This window comes from Scyliorhinus canicula, chromosome 19 (genome assembly GCF_902713615.1).
Source record: "Scyliorhinus canicula chromosome 19, sScyCan1.1, whole genome shotgun sequence".
In the NCBI taxonomy this organism is placed as follows: domain Eukaryota; kingdom Metazoa; phylum Chordata; class Chondrichthyes; order Carcharhiniformes; family Scyliorhinidae; genus Scyliorhinus; species Scyliorhinus canicula.
Genome location: NC_052164.1, coordinates 38,936,909 through 38,952,815, shown reverse-complemented (window position 1 = coordinate 38,952,815; position 15,907 = coordinate 38,936,909). Strand labels below are relative to the sequence as shown.

The following is a 15,907-nucleotide window of genomic DNA, read 5'->3' as shown; positions in this document are numbered from 1 at the left end:
GGGTCCTGATGTCTGTGGGGGCCTTAAAATTAACATTGAGATTGGGGTGCCTTTTAAAAATGGCGTTCTGATCTCAGAATTGCACATTACCGGCTTGTTTAGACCCCGCCCCTCCAGCTGTAGGTGAATCAGGTGAGAAAAGGCGTCTGTGAAGCCAGCGAGTTTCTCACAGCTTTTAACACCTAATCCAACACTGCACAATTTGGGTAAAATTGCAAGCAAAATTTCTGAGAATATTACCAGGAATGGTGAATTTTCACGATGAGGAAGGATTGGATAGGCTGAGGTTGTTTTTTGTTGAAGACCAACTGAGATAGGGCACTCAATTGCAAGAGGATCTGATGTGACCATCAATTCACTAGACACACGATTGAAAGTAAACTGTGGTTTTAATAGTCTTACAACTGAGCCAGCCTGCGACCAGAGGAACTGAGAGCAGGCTTACGGCTGCAGCTCTTTATACTTCCGGTAGTGGGAGGAGCCATGGGTGGAGCCCAGTACAAGCTCCTCATCTCCCCCTATGGGCAGAGCCGCGCAACGGCTCACATACAGAGCCCACAAGGACATAATACAACGCAATGCAATAAATACAGTGTGAATTACAATGCAGTATAAATTTACCACAGGTTCAAAGAATGGTTCCCATTTACTGAATAGCAAAAACATCATTCTGCACTATATTCTCAGTTCAAACAAAGGCAAAGAATGTCACCATGACAACAACTACAGAGTGCATATAAACTGCACCAATTGACTTTACAATTACATTTGCTCTCGTGACATTTACATCTCGAAAACAATTCATTGGATGTGCTTTGGGAAACACCAAGAACATGTTAAAGTGTTACAGAAACATGAGGGGCGCGATCCACCGACTGGGTCACGCCCCCATTCGGGGGAACGGGGAGGTGACGCGGCCGGTAGATGCCAGAAGAGGCCTCTTCTGGGATGTGGGTGGGGTCAGTATTTGGCAAATCTGCATATTAGAGTGAGTAGCTCTGGCTTTGGGTTCTAACCCCATTGCCTTGGAGACATTAGTAAGAAGTCTTAAAGAATGATTCACCTGAGGAAGGGGCAGTGCTCCGAAAGCTAGTGATTCAAAACAAACCTGTTGGACTTTAACCTGGTGTTGTAAGACTTCTTACTGTGCTCACCCCAGTCCAATGCCGGCATCTCCACATCTTGGAGACCCTATGTGAGAGCTGTTCAGTACTGGTCACCACAAATGGAGATCAGGTGGAATGGCACTTGGAGGGCGTCTCCCAGGAGATTGGATGCCCTTGAGTGGTTGGCCTCCAGGCAGGCTGGAACTCCAGCACTGCTCGTGCCACCTTGGCACTGGCCCTCTGGAACCACCATCCTGGCACCTTGGCAGTGCCACCTAGCTAGTCTGGCATTGCCAAGGTGCCCAGGTGGCACTGCCAGTGTCAGTAAGAATGCCAGGCTGCCATTGTACCCATGCCGGGGATCAGGCCTTGGGTTGCCCTACCTGTTGGGTGCGCAGTGGTCCCAAAGGCCCCCTTGTAGGTCAGTTGGGGTTTGGAGGGCCTAATGGTTTTGTCGGGGTGGTTGAGAGATCGGGGCGCCATTTAATAATGGGATCCCGATCTCCTGCACTGAGGAGTTCTGGCGAGTGGTGGTCCTCAGTGCAGGAAATGGGACTAGGTGAGGCCTCAGCTAGGCTTTTCCCGCTGTCGCTCTGGATTGCAACAGAGCCCCATTTGATAGCGTGCTCTTTCTCAGCGCTGCGAGCGCCAGGAAACGCCCGGCTAGATGCACTCGACATAGGACTCTGTTGCAATTCGGTTAGATCACGCCCAAGTTCTTTCCCTCTTCACTGTAGCAGAAGTAACATTAGAAATGTGATTTTAAAGCGACTAACGTGGCACACCCTCATTTAAAAGAAAATACTGTTGCCGGAAGATGGTGGGAACCTTATATTTTCTTAACAGTAGATCAAAAGACACTGTTCAATTTTCTGGATCTCCATGCAGGTCTAAGAGAGCTGCAAAAAGAAGCGCTGTGTTGGAGTGATAAATGGAACTGTCAAATAAGACCATGGGAGTAGAACATTTAGTCCCTTTCGGCTGCTCCGCTATTCAATAGGATCATGACAAATCTCCGAGCTAACCCTGTCTAAGCCCCATATTCCTTAATAACTTTGCAGAGCAAACATCTAAAAAGCTTAGGTTTAAAATTTTTAAGTGATCTTGTAGCAGTTGTCATTTGCAAAAGTGTTCCAAACGTCTACCACCCCTATACAATTAGTTGTATTTCCTAATTTCAGTCCCAAAAGGTCTGACTCCAACTTTTAGATCATACCCCATAGTCTTATGCAGACTCCCCAACCAGAGCAAATTGTTTCTTTCTATTTACCCTATCACTTCCTATTAATATCTTAAAATTTTGATCAAATTATTCCATAATCCCAAAATGTCAGAGAGCACAACTCTAGTTTGTGTAATATAGGTCGGAATTCTCCGACCTTCACTGGCGGCAGGATTCTCTGGTTCAGAAGATTGTACGCCCCTGCCTGTGGAATGGCTTCAATGGGAATTCCCATTGATAGCGGCAGTGGCAGCGAATTTCACCTCGAGTGAATGACATACCGCCTCTCCCACCGAGGAACGCATGGCTGGGAGACTGGGAATACCACCCACTGTGTGTGGATAGGCAAATAAATGGGCAGGTGCACTAAACATTCTACGCACAAGGAACAACTCCAGGGTGTTCAAAGCAGGCCACATAGATGCAATTAATTGATCTTTGCATCATGTCTGACCACAGAATAAGTATAATGTCCATGAATGGTTATTCAAGCACCACTGCTTAACCTTCACTATGTTAGGGTCTAAATTTGCTTCCAGGGGATGAATGGTCAGAACAGTGATCAGATTGTCTCACTGGAAGCAACGATGTCTCTGGTGGCCAAAGTGAATAAATCACTGAAGGCCAAAGTAAATCATTTAGAGAATCTGTCCAGGAGGCAAAACATTTGAATTGTAGGGTTGCCAGAGAGGATGGAAGGTCCAACGTTTATGGAATATTTCACAGAAATGTTCGGGAAGGTGGTGGTTGATTCACGTCCCTTCCTGAGATGGAGGGAGCCCACCATACATTCTGGCAGAGGCCTTGTCCTGAGGATCCACCGCGTGCAGTAATAGTGAAGTTCCAGAGCTTCAAAGCGAAAGAGTGGGTTCTGAGATGGGCGAGAGAGCATCCTGACTTCAAATTGGAATGCCACGCCATCATGTTTTACCAAGACGTAGGAGTGTGACTGGCGAAGAAGAGGGCTGCGTTCAACAAAGCCAAGGCCGCCCTGTACAAAATTGGAGTCCGATTCGGTGTGGTGTACCTGGCACTGCTAAGAATAACGTTCGAGGGAAAGGATTATTTATCTGATGCACCAGCAGAGGCGGACTCCTTTGTTAAGAAACAGGGTTTGGCTGCAGTGTGATCATGTTCATTGGATGTTGAGGACAGCATGTTGCATTGTTGGGGTTCTAATGTTTACTTTTGCATTTTCCTTTTCCTGTTGGGGTTGAATTTTTATAGTTTGGACATGGGTTTGGGTTTAGGTTCATGTGGGGTTCCATTCTGATTGTTCTGAAAATATATAGCCCTCTGTTGGAGTACAATGGTTTATGGGGTTTTAGTTTTTCGTTGTTTGTACTTCATTCTAGTTGGGAGCCTCCTTGCTAACCTAAGAGACCCATAATTCGTTTGGTCATCTGGAATGGAGTTGAATGGCCCAGTGAAGGGGTAGGTAGTATTTCCTTACTTTAAGAGGTTTTGCAAGAAACACATTTTGTGGGTCAGAGACTAGGCAAGGCTGTGGGAGAGGTGGGTGCCTTTCATTTGGGCTTCGATGGTAGGGTCCGCGGTGCGGCAATATTAATTAATAAATAGGTTCTGTTTTCTGCTGACCCCAATGGCAGACATGTTATTGTTTATGGCCCTCTGGTGGGGACTCTGGTGGTTTTGGTTAATATCTAAGCTCCAAACTGGGATGATACAAATTTTATTAACAATCTGCTAGCATCCCTCTCCAATTTGGATTTGCATCAGCTTTTTGGGGGTAGGGACTTAAATTGTGTTCTGAACCCTATTCTGGTTCAGTCCAAGCCCAAATCTCTAACTCCATCAGGGGTGGCCGGAGCTTTGTTGTTTTTCATGGAACAGATGGGGGGTGAGGGATGGGGGGTAGATCCCTGGTACTTTTTGCACCCAGGTGAAGACTTTTTCATTTTTCTCATATGTACATCAGTTATACTTGCGGAAGAGAAAATGCTGGAAAATCTCAGCAGGTCTGGCAGCATCTGTGGGGAGAGAAAGGAACTAACGTTTCGAGTCCAATGACTCCTTGTCAAAGGTAACAGACAGAGAAAGTGGGAAATATTTATACTCTGGAGTGAGAATGAAAGATGATAGTATTACAGGTATACTTGCGGGTCGGTTTGTTTTGTGGTGGATAACTCTCTCCTCTCTTGGTGGAAGTGGTTGGTTACTCGGTGATTGTGATTTCGGACTATGTCCCACACTTTATTGATTTGACACTCGAGTCACGTCCCTCCCAGCGACTGCCGTGGAGGTTGGACATGACATTATTAGCGGACAAGAAATTTTATGAACGCATGTCCACCACCATTTTATATAAAATTTAAGGAAAACAAGTCAATCTCACCTTCTTCTCTGTGGGAAAGCCTTAAGGTAGCTCTATGGGGGAAAGATTATCTCCTACAAAATGTACATGTTGAAGACAGAGAGGGTGGAGCAGCAGAGGCTGGTAGATTCCATTCTTGAGGTCAACCACCAATACTCACTTGTCTTAACCCCGTAGTTGTTGGTCAGTAGGAAAAAGCTGCAGACACAATTCAAGCTTTTGTCACGCTGCAATGCTTGAGGAGTACGTTTTATGAATACATGGAGAAACCCAGTTGGCTTTTAGCTCACCAGCTGAAGCGACAGGTGGCTTCCCGGAATATCGTACAGGTACATAACTTGAGCGGCAGACTGGTTTCCGCCCCTCCTCAACTTAATGGGGCTTTTGAATCGTTCTATCGGAGTCTCTATAGATCGGACCCTTGGGCTGAGGGTCGGCCATGACTGCAATATGCACCAGAATTGACTCTTTTAACAATGATCAGCACACATGCCCTTCAGGTGCAGTTAAAGGTGACGGCAACAACTGAGGACCAATAAATAGCTGTTCAGACTCACTGTCTATTCTTCTTTGAGAGGTTTCTCAAGACCTCAGAACATATGGATACCAGAGTTTGTCTCGTTCTTCCAAGTGCCATATCTCCGGCGTTTCTTCATCAGAGATTGCAGATAGCATTAACTTTGGCATAATGAAGATATAGCAATGTTGCTTGGATAGCCATTTCATGTACATTTTACTTATTCTATAGTCAGACGTGATGCAAAGATTAATTAATTGCTACATTTTTTCATTTGATATTGATCATTGGGTTGGTACTGATGTGTTCCATCTACAATGCTTTAAACTCAAGTAAACCCATCTAATGAAATCTCTATGCCTTATCGAGCTGATGCCTCCTTTTTAGAGAAAGTGATTAGATTTGCTTCGCTTGCAGAAGCAAGTATTTTATGTTGCTTAATATTGGAATGTGCCTTACAGTGACCACCAGAAGCGCCCTGTGGTAGGCAGGGATGATTCTGCAGTTAAAAAATTTCATGCTGTGGTAACCTTCAAGCTGTGGTAACCTTGGTTCCTTTCAAATTGAAAGCTGGTGCATCATAGTGAGTTGAACCTTCCTATACACTGATAATTGTTAATAATGCACTCCGACTCTGCTTCCAGTCAGCTGTACTCTTAAACTCCTGGCTCCCTTCACGCTCTTTGATAAATATAGGAAATGAAATGTAAGGAGCACCTTACTCCCTCCTCACCAAACTTCCTCAGTCACCAAACTCTCACTGTAGCACTCAAATGCAACAAGCTCAGCTCTCCAGTGCAAACTAAGTCTGCACTATAATTAGCTCAGATTTATACTGTGACTAGCCTCTTAAAACTGGCCTAATCCAATTAACTAATTAACAAGCTCCAGCTGCAAGTACCTACAAATAGAACCTTGTTTAAAGCTGATTCAAAATTCACCTTCTTATAGACCAAACAGCATCTTTTAAGTTAATTAACTAAATAAAAGAAATACTAGACTTTAAATAAAAATGAACCCTTATACTCCCTCAGTCACCAAACTCTCACTGTAGCACTCAAATGCAACAAGCTCAGCACTCCAGTGCAAACTCAAATACCTGTGTGCTGATTGGTTACTGAGAAGAGTCCATTTGCCAACCAATTAGCACTCTCTTCTCATAAAGTATAAATTGTTGTTTTCCTCTTATATAGGTATTCTTGTGAATAGTCTTGATAAGTGCAAGATGAAAAGCTTCGACCTGTCTATTTTTCAGCAATACTCAAGGTTTTACTGACGGCAAACCCTGTTTGACAAACTTCAGAGATTTTAAGAATGCACCTGATAGGGCAGAAAAAAGAGGATGCCTTAGTTGTAGCTTCTAAAAGACATTTGAAAAGGTACAAAAGGTTAACATACATGGAGTTGGGTGATGTATAGAGAGAAAAGATTGCTTAATGGACAGGAAGAAGAAGGGAGGGATAAATAGGGCATTTTGAAGTTGGCAGGCTGTATCTAGTGGAATGAAATGAAAATGAAATGAAAATCGCTTATTGTCACAAGTAGGCTTCAAATGAAGTTACTGTGAAAAGCCCCTAGTCGCCACATTGCGGCGCCTGTTCGGGAAGGCTGGTATGGGAATTGAATCGTGCTGCTGGCCTGCCTTGGTCTCCTTTAAAAGCCACCTCTTTCATCCTATGCTAAACCAGCCCCGATGCCAGAAGGATCAGTACTGGACTTCAGCTATATTAATGATTTAGATGAAGAGACAAAGAAATGTATCTAAGCATGGTAGCACAAGTGGATAGCACTGTGGCTTCACAGCATCAGGGTCCCAGGTTCGATTCCCCGTGGGGTCACTGTCTGTGTGGAGTCTGCACGTTCTCCGTGTGTGTGCGTGGGCTTCCTCCAGGTGCTCCGCTTTCCTCCCACAGTCCAAAGATGTGCAGGGTAGGTGGATTGGCCATGATAAATTGCCCTTCGTGACCAAAAACGTTAAGAGGGGTTATTGGTTTATGGGGATAGGGTGGAAGTGAGGGCTTAATTGCATCAGTGCGGACTTGATGGGCCGAATGGCCTCCTTCTGCATTGTATGTTCTATGCTTGCTGACAATACAAGGAATACAAGCTATGGGGAGGACACAAAGAGGTTGCAAAGAGATATTGAGAGATTAAATGTGGTGGATGGAGTATAATGTGGGCAAGTGTGAGATTATTCACTTTGGTCATAAGAATAGAGGTAGAATATTTCGTAAAAGGCATGAAACTGGTAAACGTAGGTGTTCAGAGACTTGGATGTACTTGTACTAGGAATGCAGAAAGTTAGCATGCAGGTACAGAAAACAATTAGGAAAATAAAAGGCATATTGACCCTTATTTTTAGGGGATTAAAGCGCAAGACTAATTAAGTCATGGCACAATTATACAGGACTTTGGGGTGACCATGCCTGGAATACGGTGTGTAATTTTGTTCTCCACACTTAAGCAGGTTAGACTTGCCTTGGAGGCAGTAAAACAAAGGTTCACTAAATTGGTCCCATTGATGAGAGGCTGAGCAAATTGTGTCTACCTTCTCTGAACCTCAGAAGAATGAGAGATGATCTCATTGAAACATTCAACATTATGAAGGAGCTGACAGGGTAACTACTAAAAAGGTGAATCAAGAACAAGGGTAAGGAAGCCAATCATTTAGGACTGAGAGGAAGAGCAATTTCTTCACTCGTAGGGTTGTGAATCTGTGGAATTCTCTTCCCCAGAGGGTTGTGGGCGCCATCATTGGATATATTTACAGCTCAGATAGACAGATTTTTAGTATCTCTGGAAATCAAGGCATATGGGGAGCAGGCGGCAAAGTACAGCCATGATCGTATTGAATGACGGAGAAGACTCAGCTTGCTCTTCTCTTGTTTCCATCCCTGATGTTCTTAACTAATAGCTACTACGTACAAGCGCATTTATCACCGACTAGTAAATCCTCTTGAAATTCAAAAAGTACTCCACAGACAAAACATATAGATGAGCACGGTTACATTCTAAAATGAGCACAGTGGTAGTTTTCTGATTCTCAACTGACAGCTCCTCTGTGACAGGCTCCAAATGCTGATTCATTTTAAGCCTGACTAGTTTTTACAACTGAAGGAAAGTAGAGTCAATGCCCACTTTCGAGTCGAGGATATTAGGTTAGATTTCTAAGTTGTCCAATTTATGTAAATGGAAATGATGTTCGGGCAGGTCCTATAATAGCTGCCTGGGTATAAATTAGGATTTCCAATGTTGATTCCCGGGCATTTCATCATATGACTTCCTGTCTTCAACTGGCCCGCATCAAAGCTGCCACCATTGGTCACTCAATGGGAGGATTTTCTCATTGTCGTCGGAAGAATGCCGTTCTTTGATTCTCTGTGCTCGGGTTTCTTCCAGCTGATTTTCCAAGTGAGAATTTGCTGGATCCTTCACACTTTTGCCTTTGAAATAGCAAATAACCACTCTATCTCACTGTTATCATTTGACTGGAGACAAGTCCTAATTTGGCACGTTGCTGGGATATTCCATGTGCTGATTGTGAAATAGTTCCAATAGGGACTGTACTCCAGTGCCGTGGCACATTAGTGTGTCATGAAGACCACACCCCCCAAGTGTGCTGTGAAAAAAGATTCAAAATGGTTCAAAATTCATATAATTAATCTAAAACTAACCTTTGTCTTCAGCTCTGTGGTTGATATCTCCAAGACCCGTGAATCTCGGGCCTCCCGCGCATGCGCCGGCTGGGAAAGAGTCGCACATGCATGGCTTAGATTTCTTATGTTGGTCAGGCCCATGTGTGTGACCAACGGGACTTGGAGATGAAGACAAAGTTAAAACCAAGTTCCCAATAAGGGAAGAAGGCAATAGGAGGTGTGCCTCAAAATGCTTCTATTGTATAGACATATAAATGACATATAAAAGGTTGGGAACCACTGCTCCAGTGGCCTGTCACTTCAAAGAGGATATACGGAAGTACAAAGTCTTGTTGGATGCAGTAAAAATGGATTAAGGTTTAGGATAGTTTTGAAGGATTTAACATATGGGCCGGGATTCTCCCCTACCCGGCGGGGCGGGGGGTCCCGGCGTGTTGGAGTGGCGTGAACCACTCCGGCGTCGGGCCGCCCCAAAAGTGCGGAAGTCTCCGCACCTTTAGGGGCCAAGCCCTCACATTGAGGGGCTCGGCCTGCGCCGGAGTGGTTCCCACTCCGCCAGCTGGCGTGAACGGCCTTTGGCGCCACGACAGCCGGGGCCGAAAGGACTTCGCCTGCCAGCGTAAGTCCGCGCATGCTCCAGAGTGTCAGCGGCTGCTGACGTCATCCCCGCGCATGCGCAGGGGAGGGGGTCTCTTCCGCCTCCGCCATGGTGAAGACCATGGTGAAGGCGGAAGAAAAAGAGTGCCCCCACGACACAGGCCCGCCCGCCAATCGGTGGGTCCCGATCGCGGGCCAGGCCACCGTGGGGGCACCCCCCGAGGTCAGGTCGCCCCGCACCCCCCCCCCCCCCCCCCCCCCAAGGACCCCAGATCCCGCCTGTGCCGCCTGCTCCCGTCGGTAAGGTAGGTGGTTTAATCCACGCTGGTGGGAGAGGCTTGTCAGCGGCGGGACTTCGGCCCATCGCGGGACACGGCGGGGGCGGGATTGACGCCGGCCCCGGGCGATTTTCCGACCCGGCGGGGGGTCGGAGAATCCCGCCCATGATCACTAAGGGAGCAGCTTATTAAATGTACCTACAGAAAAACCCAAATACAGCAAAGGTATTCATTATACTCTTGCTGTGCCTGCTGTGGTTGCACTCTCACCTCCGAGAGTTGTGGTCTCAACTCTCACTGTAAAGACTTGAGCACAAAGTCTAAGCTGACACTGCAGTGCAGTACTGAATGGATGTTGCACCACTGAGAGTCCGATAGCTCAGTTGGTTGGATGGCTGTTTCGAGTGCGGAGCGACGCCAGTAGTGCGGGCTGAATTCCCATAACGGCTGAGGATATTCATGAAAGTGCCACCTTCTCAACTTCGTCCCTTGCCCGGGGTGTGGTGATCCTCAGGTTAAATAATCATCACCAGTCAGCTCTTAAAGGGGAGAGCAGCATATGGTCCTCTGGGGCTGTGGCAAGATTTACATTGAGGGGGAGGGTGCAGCTTTTCGGATAAATCTGTGAACCAAGGCACGTTGTGACCTCTCGGTGGGATGCAAAAGGTCTTGAGGAACCATGTCAAAGAATAGCTGCACCATTTTCCCCTGTTCACATCCTCATCGATATCAAAAAGTGTATTATCTGGTCATTATCACATTTCTGTTTGTAGCAGGGGGCAAACGTTCTGCTACGTTTCCTATGTCAGAGCAACAACTACACTTCAAAAGTACATTATTGACTGTAAATCACATGGGATATCTTGAGGTCATGAACTCTTTCTTGGTCCTTCCCAAAGATATTAGGACCCAATTACTTTTGTAAAGCCAATAATTACTTTCATAGGCGTCCTGTGAATCAAGGATAAGACTACTGCGGAACTCACCATTACTTGGTTTACAATATTTATAATAACATATATAGTGTAATCAATTGCACAATTGCTCTCACAACCATAGCAAAATTGAAATGAAAATAGGCCTAGCAGCAACATCCAGTTTTGCGGATTGTGCTATTGCTTTGCCAAGTTTTCAGTTTATGTAGTGAAATAATAAGGAACAACAATGTTCTTCCTATTGAAGTCTATCGTGGACAACATTAATATAAACATTAATATAATACAAACAGAGCCGCTTTCATTTTGTGATATGTGAATTCCTCTTTGGAACCAATGGCTTCTTTCTCTATAATGTGCTAGATTTAACCGCCGGGGTGTTCTTTTAAAGTCCCCTTCCTTCCTGGCTCACCTGCCTTTCCTAACGTCGACTTGCACCTCGAACGCACTTACACATTTGGAATGTAATTCTTAAACTTACAAATGCCTGACCAAGCTCTTCGATCCGAGTCTGAATGCAATCAAACAACAAAACAGATAATGCCTTAAGCTTTCAAACTCATCCAAACAAAATGATGAATGCTTCTGGGAATCAAAAATAAAATCAAGACCGGGAACTCCTTTTTAGCTCATCAAGAATAAAACATTGAGGGCAGCACGGTGGCCTAGTGGTTAGCACAACCGCCTCACGGCGCTGAGGTCCCAGGTTCGATCCCGGCTCTGGGTCACTGTCTGTGTGGAGTTTGCACATTCTCCCCGTGTCTGCGTGGGTTTCGCCCCCACAACCCAAAAATGTGCAGAGTAGGTGGATTGGCCACTCTAAATTGCCCCTTAATAGAAAAAATAATTGGGTAATCTAAAATTTAAAAAAAAACAAAAAAAGAATAAAACATTGACCTCTTGCTGCACTTTTTTAAAACCAAATTTAGACTTTCTGGTCACTACAAAATAAACTCAACAACTTTCATAAAAGTTCAGCATGTTTTCTGTCAACTTCAGCTTTGCATGTCAATTATTAATGTCAATCTTTCATCTTGAATGTTGTTGTTTACCAGGGTCCTTTCATCATAGACTCCGAATGCACAACAGCTTTTAGAAGGGAAGTGGATTAATGATGGTAAATAATGAAAAGGGCACATTTAAAGGGACGGGGAAATGAATAAATCAAATAATCTAATCGTTATTTCATAGTTGTTTGTGGGATCTTTCTCTTAAAACAAAGCTTTTTCTTACAACAGTGACCGCACTTTAAAAATGTACTTCATTAGCTGTAAAATGCTTTGGAAGTTTGTGAAAGGAACTGTTTCACTGCAAGTCTTTCACTAGCACTTGTGGAGTGTTAGCACAGACAGGGTAAGTGGATAACCTAACTCTGTGCTGAAAAAGATTCTATAAATGGTCAGATGGCATTTAATGCTGCATACCTGATTTAATCAATCTATGTGGGTTGCATTTTACATTTCCTTCGAGACGATCATTAGGTTAGTCTTCTTTCAGCCTCATCTGAAGTACCATACAACACACATTTGGTGACAAGCCAGCAGCTGTACAAACTTCCTGTCCTTTGTGTTTAACTCTCTTCCTGGATGCATTGTCCAACTTGGGAAAAATACTGCATCAAAATGCCCATCAGTGAAGGCTGAATATGGAACAATATAGACAATCCGATTTCCTCCTCCAGCTGTAAACATTTTATTTTTAACCCTGGTGAGATAAACTTGGAGACCGTTCTGCTCACTTTGCACTTAAGTAGCCATAACTTGACAAAAAATAAAAGAGGGTACAAACAATGAAATCACAAATGCCCTGGAGACTCTGTGAAATCAAATTCTGCATCAGCCACTCAGGTGCACTGCAGTATTTCTTTCCAGTTCTTCTGTTTCATGTTGGGATACCAACCCATCGGCAGTGGAAAATTCTCAAGATTACGCCAAGTTTCTGGACGTCTTGATTCGGCAGGTCATGGGTTCAAGCCCCACTCCAAAGACTCAAGCACAAAATCCACTTGCAATGCAGTACTGAGAATGGGATGACATTTTCAAGCAACTATCCTCGCAGCTGGATGTAGAAGAGCCCACAGCACTATTTCCAAGAAGAGTTCCCCCCCTCGGTATCTTGACCCAATATTCATCCCACAACCAACACCACCAGAACAGATTATCTGGTCGCTATCACGTTACTGACTGTGATGGTTCCAGTGTGGGAAAATTGCCTGCCTATGTTACAGCAGTGACTAGACATCAGTAGAAGTCCTTAATAGACTGTAAAATATTTTGGGATGTTCCGAGGTTTATGAAAGGTGCAAATTCCAAATCTGTCCTTCTCTTAGGTCACATGGCTTCATCTAAACACTCACATCAGGCCATACAAGTTAAAATGGAGCTTACATAGTGGCACTTGATATCTCCATATTCTATTTGGAATCCTCGGGCGAGATTCTCCGGTACCCCAGCCGCGTGTTTCTCAGCGGCGCACCGTTCGCTGGCGGCGGGAGTAGAGAATTACTCGTCGATGCAATTTCCAATTGTAACCACCCCACACAGCTGGGAAACATGCGGGCAGAGGTGCTCTGCCAGCGGGAACAGAGAACGCCAACGGCCGGGAAATTCCAGCCCTTAACTCCCACAGCAAAAATGACATTGCATTTCCCATTATAAAAATCACAAGAACCTTCAAGGTCAGGCCATCAACAAACCTGGCTCCCGTTGCCAAATCACAATGATCAACAATCCGACATTCCTAAGCCACTCTTGCCACAATTTTGTTATCACAAATTAAATGGAACAATGAGCACAGACAAATATTTTCGGAAGAATAGTTCAATCTTGATCATGCAGGGAGAGGGAGTGGAAATGGCGTTCAATTTTGAGCCAGTTTCACTGAAAATAAACAACTGAAATCCAGCAGATATTTCTGCCCTGTCCGGGGTCCCCATATGCAATTATTTGCTTCATCTGAGCCCACATCATTTCAAAAATTAGGCAAAAGTTCTCTAGCCCCTTTGTAGACAAACAGTTGAGCTGGTGAATTAAAGAAGATATTTATAGGCAGAATTATTCAGTTCGCTATTCTATTGCTCCCCAGATTAGGAATTTCCACAGGTGAGAGTTTACTGACTTCTAAAATTGTAAACACACAGACGCAGAAATATTTAGACACATTGAGCGGGATTCTCCGACCCCCCCCCCCGCCGAGTCGGAGAATCAGCAGGGGGGTGGGGCGACGTGAATCCCGCCACGCCGCTCCGACGCTGGCTGCTGAATTCTCCGCCGCTGGTTTTTGGGCGGGGGCGGGGTCCACCCAGCGCCGGTCGGGGGCTGTTGGCAGGGGCCTCGCCGGCAATTCTCCAGGCCCCGATGGGCCAAGCGGCCGCCCGTTTTCGGCCAGTCCGTTTTCGGCCAGTCCTGCCGGCGTGAAATGACCCAAGCCGGAATTGCACCTGGATCCTGGCGCTGTGAAGCAATAGTGCGAACCACTGTGCGACTGTGCCACCCAGTTTAATGACTAGCATTAGATATTTAATTCGCGTGTCACCATTTGCCATAGTGGTGACAAACCGTGTATCTCCCTCACAGCCCAAAAATGTGCAGGGTAAGGTGGATTGCCCATGCTAAATTGCCCCTTAATCGGAAAAAATAATAATTGGGTACTCTAATTCAGTTTTTTTAAAAAGTGGTGACAACCTGGGTCCCCATAACATTACGCCCGGCCTCTGGATTACTGTCCAGTGATGATACCGCGATGCCACCACCATGCTTTCCAGTGTCCTGGGTTAGAAAATTGTATACTCAGTCCGGTCTGCTTAACGTTGTCAAGAACATCGATGAATTCTGATATTCTTTCGGGACTGACAGGAGTGTATTGTAAACCCAGAAGAAATCCCCTGCAATTTCTTACCCTCGGAGTTCAGTAACTCCTCTTGCTTGTCTATAAAACCAGAAACTAGAAACAGAATCTTGTGTCCTCTCCCTTGGTGTATTTGGTGATGAGGGGGGCATTTAATCTGGCAGGAGGGCAGCCACCATTCCACCTCTACCCTGACTAACTCAGCCGTTGGAAGACATTTAATGCCCACTCATCTCGGCTCACCCGGGGAGCTGCCAAAAAAACCTGGGTGGGATTGCTTGAGAGTTCCTGGCATCGGGAAGGGGAGGGGCCTGCAGATAACCACACCCCTGACATTGCTCCAAACTTCCCTCCCCTTCAACCCTGATCCCAACCCCGCAACTTCCCTCCTGCCATCACTTACATCTGTCGTGGGATCTAACGACCATCCTACGCCTTGGATGGGTATTTAGCTGCCAGCAGCCACTGCCTCTCTGCTGGCACAGCCATTCAACAGAGCTGCCGGCCTCTGATTGGTTTTTTACAAACTTCTCATTGTCATTTGGTAGTCAGAGAACTGGAATAAAGCTGAAGCTTTATGTCTGGAACTCTTCAAAACCATCAAGGCCTTCTACCAAGAGCTGTACATCTCAGAGCCCCCAAGGGGGGGAGGCTGGGATGAAATGGTTCCTTGATGGACTGGACATTCTAGTCGTGGGAGAGGGCAGAAAACGGGGCCTGGAAGCACCACTAGCACTGGGAGAGATCATGGACAGGATTAGCTCCATGCAGACGGGGAAGGCGCCGGGACCGGATGGATTCCCGGCGGACTTCTGCAAACGATTTGCGACAGCGCTGGCCCCGCACCTGTGGGAGATGTTCACAGACTTGCTAGCTAGGGGCACACTGCCACCCACGTTAGCACAGGCCTCAATCTCGCTGATACCTAAGAAAGACAAAGACCCAACGGAATGTGGGTCATACAGACCCATCTCACTGCTGAACGCAGACGCCAAAATACTGGCCAAAATCCTAGCCAAAAGGCTAGAAGACTGTGTACCTGAGGTGGTTACAGAAAACCAGACGGGCTTCGTTAAAGGTAGCCAGCTTACCTCGAACATCAGGCGCCTGCTGAACGTGATAATGACCCCCTCCGGGGAGAGAACACAAGAGGTGAACGTCTCTCTGGACGCAGAAAAGGCCTTCGACAGAGTCGAATGGAAATACCTCATAGAGGTACTGGAGCGGTTCGGGCTTGGAACAGGGTTCACCTCTTGGGTACAATGCTCCCATGGTGAGCGTACGGACCAACAATACCAACTCCCAATACTTTCAGCTGCACAGGGGCACCAGACAAGGATGTCCACTGTCCCCGCTGCTGTTCGCCCTAGCGATCGAACCGCTAGCAATCGCGCTCAGGGCAGCAAAACGTTGGA

The 15,907-nt window shown here is 45.9% G+C and overlaps 1 protein-coding gene across 1 annotated transcript in view; it reads right to left on the bottom strand.

Moving 5' to 3' along the window:
• The window catches only part of fam171a2a (family with sequence similarity 171 member A2a), a 370,881-nt gene that overhangs the window by 178,541 nt on the left and 176,433 nt on the right, over positions 1-15,907 (bottom strand). The gene's annotated exons all lie outside the window — the stretch shown is intronic.